At 47.6% G+C, this 17,087-nt stretch overlaps 1 long non-coding RNA gene across 1 annotated transcript; it reads left to right on the top strand.

Moving 5' to 3' along the window:
• The first annotated feature begins 1,461 nt into the window (after positions 1 to 1,461).
• Positions 1,462 to 12,071, top strand: LOC142817261 (uncharacterized). Its single transcript, XR_012895136.1, has 3 exons — positions 1,462 to 1,554; positions 4,146 to 4,200; positions 11,779 to 12,071. It is a non-coding gene; the product is annotated as an uncharacterized LOC142817261 (long non-coding RNA).
• The last annotated feature ends 5,016 nt before the right edge of the window (positions 12,072 to 17,087 follow it).

A 17,087-nucleotide genomic window follows, 5' to 3' on the forward strand; every position in this document is an offset into this window, starting at 1 on the left:
TACGCTCATGACAAACTCGCGGCCGTTTCCCTACATTCACATTTACCAAACTCGGTATTACGCGACGCGAACGGACGACATAGCTAAATGACACATCCAAACATGATAACCATGGCATGCGAGTCATGTAGCAACATGATTACATGCCATACTCATCATGCGCTCGCGGCCGTTTCGCTAGCGTCAAATATGCCAAGTTTGGTATCACAGTACGTGAATGGATGATGAAAGTATGTGACTGGTACAAACTTGATAATTATGAGGTGCTTGTCATGTGAGAACATGACTGCATGTCACAGTCAAGGCGCCATTCCCATGTGACGCGGTACGCGTGCTCACCAGCGTTCATTTCGTGGCGTCACGCCAGCGTTGCCACGCCAGGCACCAGTCCTGCCATATATACTCGAAGGTACGCACCGGATGCGTTGCTTTGACGCATGCGCGTTTCAGCGCGTCCGGTGCCCCTCCGTCACGAAAAGAGGCAGGCGCAGTGCTGTCTGGTTAACGCATCGCAGCGAAATGCAGCGTGTTGCATTTCGCGACGGTTGCCGTCAGGCCGCGCTGACAGACGCTGGTCGCGCCTGGCATCAGACTCGCGTTTTGCTAACGTGGCGTCACTGTGCCCAGCGTCCGATAGCGGCAACGCTACATTGGAGTATATTGGGTTCTTCATGATGCGCTTACGGCCATTCTGGTAGCATCGGCTATATCGAATTTGGAGTAACGTGACGTCACTCAATCACAAAATAATGACTGGTGCAAGCATAATAATCCTGACAAGCGTGTCATGTAAGAACATGACAACAAACCACGCTCATAGCGTGCTTGCGGTCGTTTCGCTAGCTGCACATATTTTAAATTTGGCATCACCTGAAGTGAATAGATGACGAAGGTAAACGACAGATCCAAACATGATAATCATTACATGTAAGTCATGTAAGGCATCATTTACCTCCACCTCGTAACAGTGTGGTGATTTTAAAGTGACACATCAACCTCTCCGATTCGTGCTTCGCATATCATCGATTCCCACTGTACGTGGGATCGGCGAAATTTTTTATTACGGCCCGTATTGTATTGGGGCTAAATATCTTGGTTTGAGAAACATAAAGGCATTCTTGTATTCCTCCTTTCCCCTGGAGACTCCAGCCGAGAGTGTCCATATAATTGATATCGCAATACTAAGTCGTGTAGCAACGTAACAGCACAACGCGTATGCACGTAAAATCTTTGTGGTACGCGCACAACACGGCCACCTATATTTAACTGTTTCTATGCTCCATCATGAAGAAAATAGAGAGATCCATGTCTCGATGATTCCACTGATATGTGACCTAACGATACTTCATCCACCATGAACAAAAGCATTCCTATATGCTTTTCTTGTCCATTAAGATGTAAAATGTATGACCCTAATGGGAAAGTTCGCAAGTACCAGAGATAATAGCTAACATGCATAAGCTATAGCACACTTTGAGCTCTTGGATAAACTGTCAAGATGAAGGCTGTAATTCTGGGTATTCTTGTATTGGCAGCTTTCAGTAGCACTGCACTGTAAGTAAAAGTTGGAAAACTAAAATTTCATTTCTAAAATTGGTATCTAATTACGGATTCTCCTTAGGAGCCATTAATAAAAAAATTAGGACAGTTGGTACCTGCACTCGTCTTACTGCTGCATTGTTTGCCTATATATGGTAGTTGACCCAGCCGTGAAGGTTTGAGGTACCGTAAATCAGGCAGTTGCGTACCCGGATACTGGTCGACACGTATAGCTATTTTAGCCAGCAAAGCATGTATTAGCCACCGCCATCATGACCTAACACTATACAGTTCACGCGGAGTGACCCCCGCACAAAAACTTTTCGTGTAGTGTTGGCTGAATAGTCAAGACGAAACATGAATTGTATAGTACAAACGGAACGGTATTGCTGGCACGTCAATAACCCTTATTATAAATTTCGTTATTCGTTGCAACCTCTACTGCTGTCAACAATATCCCTCCTTTACTTCCCAGTTTATCCCTAGGCCCAAAATTGGTGGTAGTGCCTTTGTTTCAACATGAAGAAGGTAATGAGCAGCTCGCTTATTGCGATAGTGCGAACCGAATGCTGGTGATGTGTCGCAAATCTTACGCGATTTCACAATTTATCACTCTGGCTGTTGACGGCTATACTATTGAACGGGAACATTGGATTCTTGTACAAGACCGATTGATACGCTGTATAAAAAGAAAGACACGACAGCCAAATGGCCGTGCGACACACTCGTGCACCGCTCAGTTTCTCCGGATGAAGCTTCTTCTGGTATTGCGGTCCTATTACCTTTCCGTAATAGAACCGCAATAGTGAAGGGAACGGTGGTGGTGTGTGATGCGTAAACGTAGCTGCACGATGTCTCTTCAGTTCGTTCCAACTATATCCGCTATTTCTGCAATCGAGCATCCTCACGTGCATAGCGAAGTTTATAAAGAGAGAGGGAGGGGGATAGTTTTTCAGTTTCCCGAGAGGTGGCACAACTTCTTTATTAACAATAGGGTGATTGAATTTGAACTCGCGTACCTATACGACCCGAAGGTAAGCATCGTAAGGACTCGTCTATCTTGACACGCTAGTACATGCCATAACCTTGATTAGATTAGCATAGAAAAGGGTGGCAAAGAGAAGTGAGAGATGGGGGGAAGTGATGTGAAAGTGAGGGGGAAATGATAAGGGGAGGTAGTAAAGCATAGCATAAGAAGAAGAACTCAAACAGATAGAAACACAGCAAGAGAGAGAAACAAAGAGAGATAGAATCAAAGAGAAATACAAGGACAAAAAAAAGAGGTAGGAATTAACGGAAAGAGAGAGAGAAAGAAAAGCAAGAAAGAGAAATACATTCACAAAGAAAGATGCAAACATAATAAGCGGATTTAAAAGAAGGAAAACAGAGATGACAATGCAGAAGAAAAAGATGCAGAAAAAAAATAGAAACAACAAATGTATTCTCGACATCAGTACTTCTAGCAGTCTTCGGTAAATTTTCCTTAATTTTTTTGGAACACTCCGGGCATTCGAGACGACTTTATTTGCGTCGCCGTTGTACGCCGTATGAAGTCCGTATCGATGACATCGCCCTATGCATCTCTATTTCTTGCGAATGTGAGAGCGTAAGGTCGCGGAGTGTAGGGAGAGGCGTGACTCAAGCAGAGATAAACGCGCCTGTTAAGCTGTGACGGCCGGCGTCCGATGTTAAATTCGCCGTAGGCTCTTGTTTGTTCCTTCGTTCACCACGTCGTCATGCCGCCCGAACCAAGAATCCCTTTATTATTGATGTGGGGCCACATATACGAAGCCCAGTGTAATGCTCTTGGAGAGAACTGCGAGATTTAACCACTGCACTACAATGTGTCTTCATGTCCGACGCCCCTTGACATGGTGGATGTTTTGTGATTGAAACCGTACTTCTCAGCTTCTGGTAGGTGTTTTACCGGCACGGCACTTCAAAGCACGAAGTATCCATTACGGGGAAATGAAGGTTAAAGTACCAGAAAAGAGGTAATCTGGAGAAACTGTGAGGTGCACGAGTGTGTCGCACAGACATTTGGCTGTCATGGCCTTACTTGTAGACAAGGTATCAATTCATCTTGTGTATGCAGTCAACGTCCCCGTCACAATAGTAAAGCTGTCAACAACGAAGTTGATCAATCGTGAACTTGCGTATGATTCGTGACAGGTAAAATAAAGCACAATGAAAAGACCGGGACCACATGGGGGGAAGCTCTGTCGAAATTTGGGCCTGTTGGTGCATTGTGACAACTGAAAATAGCGCTAAGAAGTGGCGACACAAGAAGCAGACACACGACACAGGCGCTAACTTCTAACATAATGTGCCTGTGTCGTGTGTTTTCTTCTTGTGTCCCCCTTTCTTAGCGCTATTTTCAGTCGTCACATGGGGGGGGGGGAGGAAGGGGGGGGAAGTATCACAGCAAGGACATGCATGACAACATTCATTCGCGAAAGCTCTCGGCAACGGCACCATTACATATTTTTATTGCTTTATAGAATGATAACGGTCACTACGACTTTAATAATTCGCCTATGGGAAAGAAAATACTGTTAAACGTTCCAAACTATGGGAACCAATCGTTCTGATGGCGTTTTTTGCAGATGTGGACTTCCCCCTGAAATTGGCCGGGGTCTTCGCATAGCCTGCACAAGTAACGTAAGCATTACTATTATTCATTGTGTGGCATATGTACCTGTGCCCTAGTCTCGAAGTCTTTAAGGAACTTGAAGTTTGAACTGACGTGCCCAAGGAGTCACTTTTTTTACCCCGATGGTACGCTGAAGAATGGTGTTCCCTACACCAGTAGAAATGATTGTTTGAAAATAATTTTACAGCGAACCTTCTACAGCTGCCTCGTCGTGTTTTAAGCGCAGCTCCCATGCACCAGTTGCTGCGTTGATCGGCGTGGCCATCGGTGGCGTAACCGATAGAGCGAATGAGGACGAAAGAGAGTGAACGCTGAGCGCAGCGAACCGGCGTGCTAGTGTCTGCAATGCTTCCTGTCTGCTCGCGCTTCTTGGTGGGGGTGGTAGTGGTTAGAAGATGAGAAAAGGTACCTAATCTCTGCAACCCGAAATTAGGTGCCTTTTCTCATCTTCTAACCACTACCACCACCACCAAGAAGCGCGAGCAGACAGGAAGCATTGAAGACACTAACACGCCGGTTCGCGGCGCTCAGCGTTCACTCTCTTTCGTCATCATTCGCTCTATCGGTTACGCCACCGATGGCCACGCCGATCAACGCAGCAACTCCTTGCAACAGTGCAACGTACGCCTCTTGCACATAGGCACGAAAAAATGGCTTGACCTGCGAGGCAGACGAGCGTTGGTAGAAGGGACACTTAGTGTGGGGAATGCTCTTGCAGACTTTTAGATTTTGCAACTAGTTCGGCAGGAACAAGTTCGCCCATGATAAACAAGTTTGAGAGAGCAGCTCTTAGGCACCCGTTCCCGGGTTAAGTGTAGTCGGCTTAGTCGTAAGTGGCAGGGCGAACGAGGACGAAAGAGAGTGAACGCTGAGCTCAGCGGAAAATGAAAGACGGCATTAGAAAGGAGAGTGCGCGGAGGAGGGAACGTCACTGGCGAGACGACGGGTTACGTGGCGGCCATCCGAGGCGTTCCCGTAGTGCACGCTATCGTAAGGTCACCGATGACGTCGTCGCGAAGTAAGAAAGCGAGGGCATCCACCGATGTCGTGTATGGAAATAACGCGCCGCATGAACGGAGGCGTGTATGCGGCGGTCGTTGCCTATCTCACCCATGTGCTGCCTTCTCCCGGTTAGCGAAGGAGTCGCTCTTCAACTTATGTCAAATAAAAACACCTCAACATTGGCCCTCAGAATGTACAGTAGGTGGAATTTCGTTCTTAAACTATAAACCACTTCGCACGTTTAAATAGGTGATCAGACCCTAAAGTAACTTTTTTTCCAAAAAAGATTTTGTGAAAATGGGGTTGTAAGGCTGTAATTTTTATTCCAGGAATGCTTTGGTGTCTGAATGGTAAATGTTTTTTTTAAACACATTTTCAGAGCTAAGAGTATTGAATTTTTGAGACAGCTGTGATACCACCACCACCACCACCACCACCACCACCACCACCACCACCACCACCACCACCACCACCACCACCACCACCACCACCACCACCACCACCACCACCACCACCACCACCACCACCACCACCACCACCACCACCACCACCACCACCACCACCACCACCACCACCACCACCACCACCACCACCACCACCACCACCACCACCACCACCACCACCACCACCACCACCACCACCACCACCACCACCACCACCACCACCACCACCACCACCACCACCACCACCACCACCACCACCACCACCACCACCACCACCACCACCACCACCACCACCACCACCACCACCACCACCACCACCACCACCACCACCACCACCACCACCACCACCACCACCACCACCACCACCACCACCACCACCACCACCACCACCACCACCACCACCACCACCACCACCACCACCACCACCACCACCACCACCACCACCACCACCACCACCACCACCACCACCACCACCACCACCACCACCACCACCACCACCACCACCACCACCACCACCACCACCACCACCACCACCACCACCACCACCACCACCACCACCACCACCACCACCACCACCACCACCACCACCACCACCACCACCACCACCACCACCACCACCACCACCACCACCACCACCACCACCACCACCACCACCACCACCACCACCACCACCACCACCACCACCACCACCACCACCACCACCACCACCACCACCACCACCACCACCACCACCACCACCACCACCACCACCACCACCACCACCACCACCACCACCACCACCACCACCACCACCACCACCACCACCACCACCACCACCACCACCACCACCACCACCACCACCACCACCACCACCACCACCACCACCACCACCACCACCACCACCACCACCACCACCACCACCACCACCACCACCACCACCACCACCACCACCACCACCACCACCACCACCACCACCACCACCACCACCACCACCACCACCACCACCACCACCACCACCACCACCACCACCACCACCACCACCACCACCACCACCACCACCACCACCACCACCACCACCACCACCACCACCACCACCACCACCACCACCACCACCACCACCACCACCACCACCACCACCACCACCACCACCACCACCACCACCACCACCACCACCACCACCACCACCACCACCACCACCACCACCACCACCACCACCACCACCACCACCACCACCACCACCACCACCACCACCACCACCACCACCACCACCACCACCACCACCACCACCACCACCACCATCATCATCATCATCATCATCCTGACTACGGCCACTGCAGGACAAAGGCCTCTCCCAAGTTCCGCCAGTTAACTCGGTCCTGTGCTTGCTGCAGCCAATATATACCCGCAAACTTTTTAATCCCATCTGCCCACCTAACTTTTTGTCTCCCCCTAACCCACTTGCCTTCTCTGGGAATCCAGTTAGCTAACATTATTGACCAGCGGTTATCCTGTCTACGCGCTACATGCCCGGCCCATGTCCATTTCTTCTTCTTGATTTCAGCTATGATATCCTTAACCCCCGTTTTTTCCCTAATCCATTCTGCTCTCTTCTTGTCTCTTAAGGTTACACCTACCATTTTTCTTTCCATCGCTCGCTGCGTCGTCCTCAATTAAAGCGGAACCCTCTTTGTGCGAGCTAATATTTGCAATGCGGTAGTTAAAAAATGCGTAGACCACTAGGCGGGTTCAGATGAACAGATCTTTGTGTTTATGGCCAACAAGGGGGTCATTATAAAGTTACCCATACTCCGTGAATGGTTTTGCTGTTTATTCAAGAACATGAATGTTCCTACCAGAATTGAACCCCACGACACGGTAGTAGGGCAAAGAGACTCCCGGCATACGATATGAACCATCTAATACATTTACTTAAGTGTTTGAAACGTCGACTAATGCAAGCTTTAAATTTTTACAGAAAACTTGAACGTATGCTTTCAGGCCACTCGGTACACAGATGGGAAAACTTTCGTAGGCGCAGAATGGCGATGAAAAACTAAAAATGAACACGGGAGAGCACGCACTTGCAATATGACTTTCATTGAACCCATGCTCAGCTTCCAAACCCTTACGCGTGTGAACAATTACCAAGAAAAAAAATGCACCAGCAGTATCATCAAAACGTATTAGCTAGGAAAGCACACTAATTTTAGAAGAGATGCACTTATCTCCAACTAGCTTAATATAGAAATACCACGGTTCAGCCTACGCTTCATTCCAGCAACAGCAAGATGGCGCCGATGACGAAGACGAACGATACGAAGACTGATATGGTTATTTAGAGATGAAGAAGATAAAGTTCAAAGAATGCTCACACTAATTTCCCCCGTGGACGGAAGCGGCTAGTACGAAAGGGCTTAAGGCACGAAACGTGCACAATCTCTGTCCCGCGGCAGCGTTGGTCAGTGGGGGCATGAATAGGTGTGACATGGTAGTTAAACAGTGAGGCCGGTTATACAACTTTGTAGGGATCAGTATAGTGAAACTCAAGCTTCTCGCACAAGCCAGACGTTGAAACAGGCGTTCACAGAAGTACATCATCTCCAGGTCGGTAGAGAATGTCGGGGTGAGTGGCATCGCACCTATGTTTACGATTTTCTTGTTTATCTTCAGTGTTTACATGGGCAAAATGACGGAATTGGGCAACATGGGACAGAAACTGGTCGCTGACGAATGATGAAAATTTGACAGGGCCAGAAAAGAAAAAAAAATGTCACCTGATGACGTCGGTTGATGTCCACATACTAAGAAAAATGAAGAGTAGTCCGTTGAACTGACGTATTATAGGCAAACGTGATACAGGGAAGAATTGCATCTCAGTTACGACATTCAGATCGGACAATGCCTCCCTCATATCAATGCCAGTGCAAACGCGTGCTTTTTAACGGTAGCCGTCGATCCGCCTTAATTCAGGGAGTGCTCGTGATGTGGCGTTACATGAAGGGTGGCACTGTTCACGTCACAGGTGCTTCCGAGCACTTTCCTTCGGAAATGCGATAGACGCGTTTCCCACTTCGTTGTTGTCTTCTGATCACTGATTTGTCAGCTGCGTAGCAATATCATCCGTCGGTCACGGTGGCTCGACGTGATGCCGCCGCTGCATCACAGCGCTCAAGTCGGTTCATACAGTTTCATTGCCGTGACGCACCCCGATTGGTTGCCCTCATAGCGCCACGAACGGTAACATGCTATTTCAAAACACCGTATAGCTTAGAGAGCCAGCGTGACCAGCAACATCGTTATCACAGGTTAATCACGGGGGGTGGAAGACACCACCCCATGGATCTGTACACAATTGCACAAAAATTGCTCTATATTATTCCCCACGTGAGGCACTGTATGAGGGGCCCTATTCCATAGATGTTCCTAAGTATACAAGGGGAATATGGCGCTAGTGTCTACGGGAGCTGCAACGCACGGCACTTAGCGAGCATGGGAATGATGGGTAGTACACAGATTTGTCTAATCTTTGTACTTCTGGCTCCGTGCGTGTTCGTGTGGCTTCGAGCTGTTGTCTCACGAAACGAAATTCGGCAAATGTTCAGTGGTTGTGCTTCACGACCTTCATCATTTAAGTTTACCACTTCAAACAGAGTTACGAAGTTCAGAAGGGAGTTCAGAAGGGTTTATACTTTCCTTCGAAACAAAAGCTAGACACAGCAATAAACGAAGCCACAAGTACGATTCACCGCCCTGAAGTATGAAGACTAGACAAATCTGCGTACTACACTAGTTAATTTAAGGAAACTATATGCTCTCTTCCCCTTGACCGTAAAGCACACGCAAAGCTTAGCCGATGGGTCAGAGCAGGAAATGGCTTGAGTAGAGGATGGTGATCGGCTGAATTAGGTGCATCTGGCTGGCATTGGTAAAAAGAGGAGGCGCTGGGTTTGATATATGTGGGCAACATGACGCATGGCGTTCGATGAAATCTCTCCGTTAACTCACCGGTTTCTGGGTGATAGCTAGACGCTGCTTTATGAACTGTTTTTGATGAAGAACTTCACCTAGCATGCTTGAAAGAAATGCCTTGACTCGGTCGCTCAAAAGAACACGAAGGGCCCGTGATGTAAGTAAATAGCATTAAAGAAAGAGGTTGCTACTTCAGAAGCAGTTCTTCTAGTGATCGAGGCCGTCTCAGCGTACAGGGTCAAGTGATCAACAGCGGTGACGATCCATCGCTTGCCATCTGAGGTAGTTGGGAGGAGCCCAAAGAGGTCAATTTCGACGATAGAGAACAGCTTTTTTGGAAAGGGAAGTGGTTGTAGGGTCCCAACTGGGGCAGTAGTAGGCCGCTTGCTGTGTTGGCAAAGTGCGCACATGGTAACATACTTAGCTATGGTCGTGGAAATACTTGGCCAGAAAAATCGACTGTAAACACGCTCGTACGTTTTGTAGTAACTGAAGTGGCCTGGCGTCAGATGGTCGTATGAAGCCCGCAGAGCTTCAGCGCGAAGAACGCGTGGTGCTGCGGCAACCAATCGATGGCCTTCCAGGTGAAAAACGTACCGATAGAGCACACCGTCTTCCAACTTGAATGGCCCGAGTTGTTTCCGTAGCCTGGCATTCGGCGAAGACGAAGCAGCGGTAAACCGACCGATGATGTCAGTGCAATGAAAATCGGATCGCTGGTTACTGGAAAGTATACTGAAGGACGGGTGCATGGGCTAAGGCAGGGAGAGAATAGATGATATCGAAATGAATGACATCTTCTCCAGGTAGACTGGAGAAGATTGGCGGCTCCCGAGGGAGGTTGTTGGCCGTGTTGAGGTTGACTGAAAGACGGGTGGGTTAAGGCAGTGAAAGAATAGATGATATCGAAACGAGTTGCACCTTCTCCAGGTAGACCAGAGAAGATTGGAGGCTCCCGAGGGAGGTTTTTGGCCTGGTTGAGGTTGACTGAAGGACGGGTGGCTTAAGGCAGGAAAAGAATAGATGATATCGAAATGGATGACATCTTATCCACGTAGACTGAAGAAGATTGGAAACTCAGAGGTTGTTTGCCGGGTTAAGGTTGGCGGCGGCTGTTTGGGCCGGATGAGCGGACACTGTTGCTTCCCCTTGCGACGGGGTAATCTGCTGGTGTAAGCGGCGTCCCGAACGGAGCTACAGGAGATGTCTTTGGATGGAGAAAAGCCGAAGCAATCGGGAAGCACCTTTCCCCACTTGAAATACCACGGTTCAACCGACGCTTTATTCCAGCAACAGCAAGATAACGCCGACGACGAAGACTAACCACACAAATACTGATGATGGTTATTTACAGAGGAGGAAAATGAAGTCCAATGAATATACGTGCTTCTTAAGGTTATTGTGTATTGTGTGAACATTTCCAAAGTGTGTTCTTGCCGATGCTAGGTTCGGATGAAATACGAGGTTCATAAAATCCGGGGTTCCCAGCTGGATTCCATTGGCCTTGGTATAGGCGCGTATGTGGCCCCCGAGTGAACGAGAAATGGTTTCATGGCGTACACGACAAGCATGTCGTGATGTTCACTTCATTATTGGTTAATCGTGTTCGAAATACACTAGCGTCCTCGTGCGCTAGTTTAGTTTTACATAAAGTTGAACAGACTATCTCGAGAGTCCTCAGACGTAGGTGACAAGAAAGACAAATAGAAAGAATGACAGAAACAGTCAAAGTTTTTTTGCTCTCGGTAGAGAAAAGCCTGATAAGTGCGGCAAGTTGGGCAGCCTGGCAAAGACGCATAGCTTTGACTGGTTAGCGAATAAATCACAGTGACAAAAGATAAAGACACAGACAGCCCACGTTCTAGTGCTGTTTCGCATGTACTGTCTACGTGTCTTTTGCGTTACCGAGCCGAAACTATGCAATGTGTGTGGTAGACAGCCCCCGCACTACAGCACTAGCACGTGTGCTGTCTACGTTTCGATCTTTTGACTTCGTGTCTTATGCGCTACCCAGTCCAAGAGAAATTCCTCGCTAATAAAATTGCTATCCATTGAATCTATACACACGGTACGTTTTATTTGTTGGTTTGTGTGCAAGAAGTGCTTTGTTTAGCTTCTTTATCCCAAAAAGAAATAGGGTAACTTCGTATTACCTAATATTTGTGTATTATTGTTCCTCTCATCTTGTTTCAGTGTCGAGGTCGACGAGCGGGAGACTGGTGTGGCCATAACTGTAATTGCATACCTTCCGCCGTCATAAGAAATGCATTAGTCTGCGTGCCAGAAAATGCAAGATTGCCAGCGGGGTTTTTTAGACCCAGGGTCAACTGAAGCTTGCAAACCTTCTCCAGAGAAAAAAGTGTGCATTTTGTGTTAATCTGGAGATAATGTATTGTTTACCAAACTCATATCAAGACACGCAGGTCTGAAAGGTTTTTGTGACCTCGTCTTATTATGCCTTGCGCAAACTGCTCTCAATAAAAAAAAGTGCCATGAAGCATTTTTCTGTGGCCCTTTCCATTATTACGGTTAGCGCTGAAACAATGCATGGAGACACCACATACAGATTGATGAACGGTTATCTCACATGTGCGCGACGACTGATAGACCGAGGCACCTCTTTCTGGACCGCACTCGCATTGAATTTGTGACGCCATGATTTTCACGGGCATATATAGTAACCGGAAAAAACCGTACTTCTTTCCGTTAAAGGCATATTTATTGGAGGCGACTCTGTATACTTGAAAGCAAAAGTTATTCTTCGGTCTTAACAAAATAAAATATCCCTCGTGATCTGCTTCTTGGAACCTTGTAGCTTTACACCCTTTAAGTCAAAATATTTTTCACCTAGTGGGAGTTCTCCCACGGTTGAGATTCTTATTGTAGATCGGAGGTTATCATTCTCTCCAGTTTCAGAATATACTTACGCCAATTTTTGTAGTGACCATAACGTGACATAACATATTTTGTATCAGGAGCTTGTGCAGCGCTTTTTTAATGATAAATAAAAATGAGACAGACTCGCGTATAAACATGAAAAAGGTAAGTTGTTAAGAATAAAAAAAAATCGGCACCCACGCATTCTCGAAATTGATTTCATGCGAAACACTCAGATGTAGTAGCCTACGCAGCATTTCTTTGGTCAAACATTGATAGGTGTTTGTGTAAACTGAGTAGTTTCAACATGCTTGTGCAAATCGAGTAATTTCTGAATTCGGCCTTGCTGAATTCTGCTTTGCACGCTCTCATCGTCACCACTCTTAGAAGATTTATGCACGCGGAAAATGACCGGGAGGAACATTTGGATTGTTCACTGTACATTTTAGTGCCGTATTGCGGGTATATTTTTCATGGTGAAGCGCGTTTGCGGCCCCACACTAGTCCACTAAGTCGTGCAGGCTATGTTTACTTCGAAAAAACAATCATGATGAAAAAGTGGTGCTGTCTAAGAAATGTAAAGAAAAGGCAAACATTCTGGCAAATGTATAAAATCCCTATTTCACCTATGACTTTTCGTCACCATTCGAGCCTCATTATACATAAAGTAATATTTATTTAAGGAATGCCAATGTTAATATTATCAGTATCAGTATAAACTTGGGTACTAATTTTTTAGAGGTAGTTAGCGCTTCGTTTTTCTTGCTGCCACAGTGCTGTCAAGAAACGTGGTCTCCGAGAGTATATAGCCGTTGTGAAACACAATAAAAAATGTACAGGTTGTGTTTAGAAAGCCACAGTAACTTACCTCAATCAAAATTGACTTCGATCACTGTCATATCTCTATGATCGTAAATACTACAAGACTGATGCAAGGAGTTAGTAATTGTCATTGTTTCGCTATTTTAGTCAGGCATCTGGCGACAGAAGCTCGACATCTCGAGTCTGGCGCGCATGAGTTGAGTAATACCATCAAGCTGCAAAATAAGTAATGCAGCGACGCAACCATGCTATCATCACGCACGTCGGAGTGGTTTGCGGCGAGGCGAGCGAAGCAGCCGCCTAATTCTGGCGTATTTGATTCCATGCTCCTAATATAGCATAACCACAAATCAATAGGGGCACAGAGCTCCGCGTTCCGGCACTTCGACAATATTGTGACGTGTTAGTACTCCATGTATCGTGAACGAATGCATTAAGGTCCACATGTTTATGCATAGATAAAAGATTTGTGGTTCCATTTTAAAACATCGAAAGTTCGAGTTCTATAGCCCTTGGAGACACTGTGGGCGTTCAATCGCCTGCCAAATCATGCTTGTCAATGAGCGACAACATGTGTGTACAGCACATATAATATTTTATTGGTCATAACTCATTTGTGTGGAGTTCTGCATTATGTTTTGCCACGAATGCTGCTTTTCGGGGCATGAAATGTAGACCCGATGGTTCTTCGATAGCATCTAGATTGCCGTTGGCAAAGACAAGGCTATGCGAGTTTTTTAAATGCGAAGCATTTCTTAGCGAATTCGGTGACTTTAAGCGTATCCATCCATCCATCCATCCATCCATCCATCCATCCATCCATCCATCCATCCATCCATCCATCCATCCATCCATTCGTCCGTCCGTCCGTCCGTCCGTCCACCCATCCATCCATCCATCCACCCATCCATCCATCCATCCATCCATCCATCCATCCATCCATCCATCCATCCATCCATCCATCCATCCATCCATCCATCCATCCATCCATCATCTATCTATCTATCTATCTATCTATCTATCTATCTATCTATCTATCTATCTATCTATCTATCTATCTAGCTGCATACGACTTTTAGCTCTCCTAGCCGTTTCAGTTATGGTATCGATACCAAACTTCGTATGGCATAACATGATTGTATGAAAAGCACATTTGACTAGTCATAACATGAAAATCATGACATATATGTCATGAATGTCATGATTTACATTTTATGGTCCTGCAGCTCCTGCGGTGGATTTGTTCACATGACATGTTGCAAAACTGGTATGGTATGACATGATTGCATGGCAAACAAAAGTAACGGACCCTAACATCAAAATCATGACATGCTTTTCATGTAACAACATGACCACGTTCCACGCTCATGATGCGCTCGCGGCCGTTTCGCTAACGTCACATATACCGAATTTGGTATAACGGGACGTGAATTGATGAAGAAGGTGTGATACTGGTGCAAACATGATAAACATGACATGCGTGTCATGTAACAACATGACTACATGCTACGCTCACGATGCGCTCGCAGCCATTTCGTTAGGTTCACATGTACCAAACTCGGTATTACGCGAAGCCAATAAATGACGAAGGTATGTGACGGGTGCAAACATGTTGATCGTTAAATGCGTGTCATGTGAAAACAAGACTACATGCCACAGTCAAGAAGCCAATACATTTCGACGTGACGTGGTGCGCGTGCTCGCCAGCGTTCATTTCGTCGCGTCACGGCAGCGTTGACGCGCCAGGAACTGGTCCTGTCCTGCCATGTGCTCGCAGGCACGCGCCGCGTTGCGTTGCTTTGACGCATGCGCGTTTCAGTGCGTCCAGCGTCCTTTCATTACAAAAAAAAAAAGGGAGACGCAGTGTTGTCTAAGCAAGACATCGGCCCGAAATGCAGCATGTCGCATTTCGCGCCGGTTGCCATCGGGCCGCGCCGACAGACGCTGGTCGCGCCTGCCGTTAGATTATAGAGAGCGAGTGCGTAAAGGCTACATTGGAGTATATTGGTCCCTTCATTATGCGCTCATGGCCGTTTTGTTAGCTACAAATATACCAAATTTGGTGTTACGTGACGTGAATGGGTGACGAAATATATGACTGGTGCAAACATGACATTCCTGACACGCGTGTCATGTAGGAATATGACAACACACCACGCTCATAGCGTGCTCGCGGCCGTTTCGCTAGCTTCACATATACCAAACATGGTATCACGTAACGTGAGTAGATCACGATGGTAAACGACACATCTGTCCCAAAACGAGCGCTCAAAAAGGGCGCGCCGCCAAATTCTCGCGACGAAGCGCCGGAGTGACGCCGCGAGGTCAACCATAAAAAAAGAGAAAACAAACATCCAACGACTCCCCGGGCGCGCGCCTCTCCCGTCAGAAGCGCGGCTTCGCCGACGAACCTCCTCACCCCACATCGGCGGCGGAGCAAGCACTCGAAATTTCTAGAAGGAAAGAGGCGTGGAGATGCCGGGTTGAGTCATCCGTCGCGGACGGCCCTCGTATCGTCTCGACCTTTCCCTTAGCCTTCGCTGCGCATCGCGCCGACGAAATGATGAGCACTTTCTGCAATCTCGTGCGGAGGGTATTTAATCGAGCAGCCGAGACGAAAGATGAGGAGAAGATGGAAGTTAGCGCCAGAGCGCGTAGGGATTCCGCCGTGTAGTTAGCGAAGGTTTTGTCCGTAGAGACGAAGCAGGAGACGAAGATGATTTCCACCTGAGGGGTGACGACTCTAGCTACAGGCAAGAGTGTGTGTTTACCGCTATCGAGCGAAGACGCGTGTTTCTGGCGAAGAAGTTTGAAGCTTGGAGAGTGGCCAATTGAAGACTCGAGGTTTCCTGGATCAGAAACTTCGGGGGGCAGCGGAACGACAACAACGCTGGACTTTGAGTGAGTGATTCTCAGAAGAGTATCATCCAGACTTTTGTTTCAAGATCTTTGGACTGAATAAGTTTTCAAACTCTTTCGTCTTTAAGTGTCTTGGTTGTTCGATGCATGCGACCGCATTGTAGTGCGTATTGTTGTCTGTGTCCGTTGTTTCGAGTGTGGCTGATTGTACTGTGTAGTACGTTGTTTGATTGGTGACATATTGTATGCAACTATTGTGGAGTGTGCATACTTGTGTATTGTTTTTTTTGATCTGCCATTATTGAGAATATAATTTTGTTTTGGTTATCAACTCTCGGCTCTGACTTGTTCTTTGGGCCACAGCCAGCGTCCGCTGGCGCGCCAAAAAGGACCACTTCTAAATTGTCCTCGCTTTCGTGGTGCGGCTCGGGGGGCCGATACTTCGGCCCTTGGAATTAGCCCGGCGATTGCCTCCCTAATTAACGGGACCTGTGTGACAATTAATCTGGCGTCCGCGACAGGACCTTTTTGGTGCACAGTGTGTCCAAAGTAGTGAGAAAGAGCCTCGAGTTGTTGATAGTGCTATCGGAACGATTTTGTGTGTTGCTCAGTGTTCTCGTTAACGAGTGCAGCGGAGTGTTCCGATAGACTGATTTAGGCAGATACTTTTTACACGCGGCAAGACTTTATTTGCGGGACACAATGGATCTCGAAAAGTTTGTCGCTCTTGGTGAGAAGATGGGTCTTTCCGGCGTCGAAATACGGAAGTGGGTAAGCCAGAAGAAAATAGAGGCGGTGGAGAGAGAGAGGTTGGCAGCTGAGAGAGCCAAGGAAGAAAAAGCAGCTCAGTTAGAACGAGAGAGGTTGGCAGCTGAGAGGGCCAAGGAAGAAAAAGCAGCTGAGTTGGAGAGAGAAAGGCTGGCCACTGAGATGGCGAAAGAAGA

Source organism: Rhipicephalus microplus, chromosome 5, assembly GCF_043290135.1.
Source record: "Rhipicephalus microplus isolate Deutch F79 chromosome 5, USDA_Rmic, whole genome shotgun sequence".
Taxonomy (NCBI): Eukaryota; Metazoa; Arthropoda; class Arachnida; order Ixodida; family Ixodidae; genus Rhipicephalus; species Rhipicephalus microplus.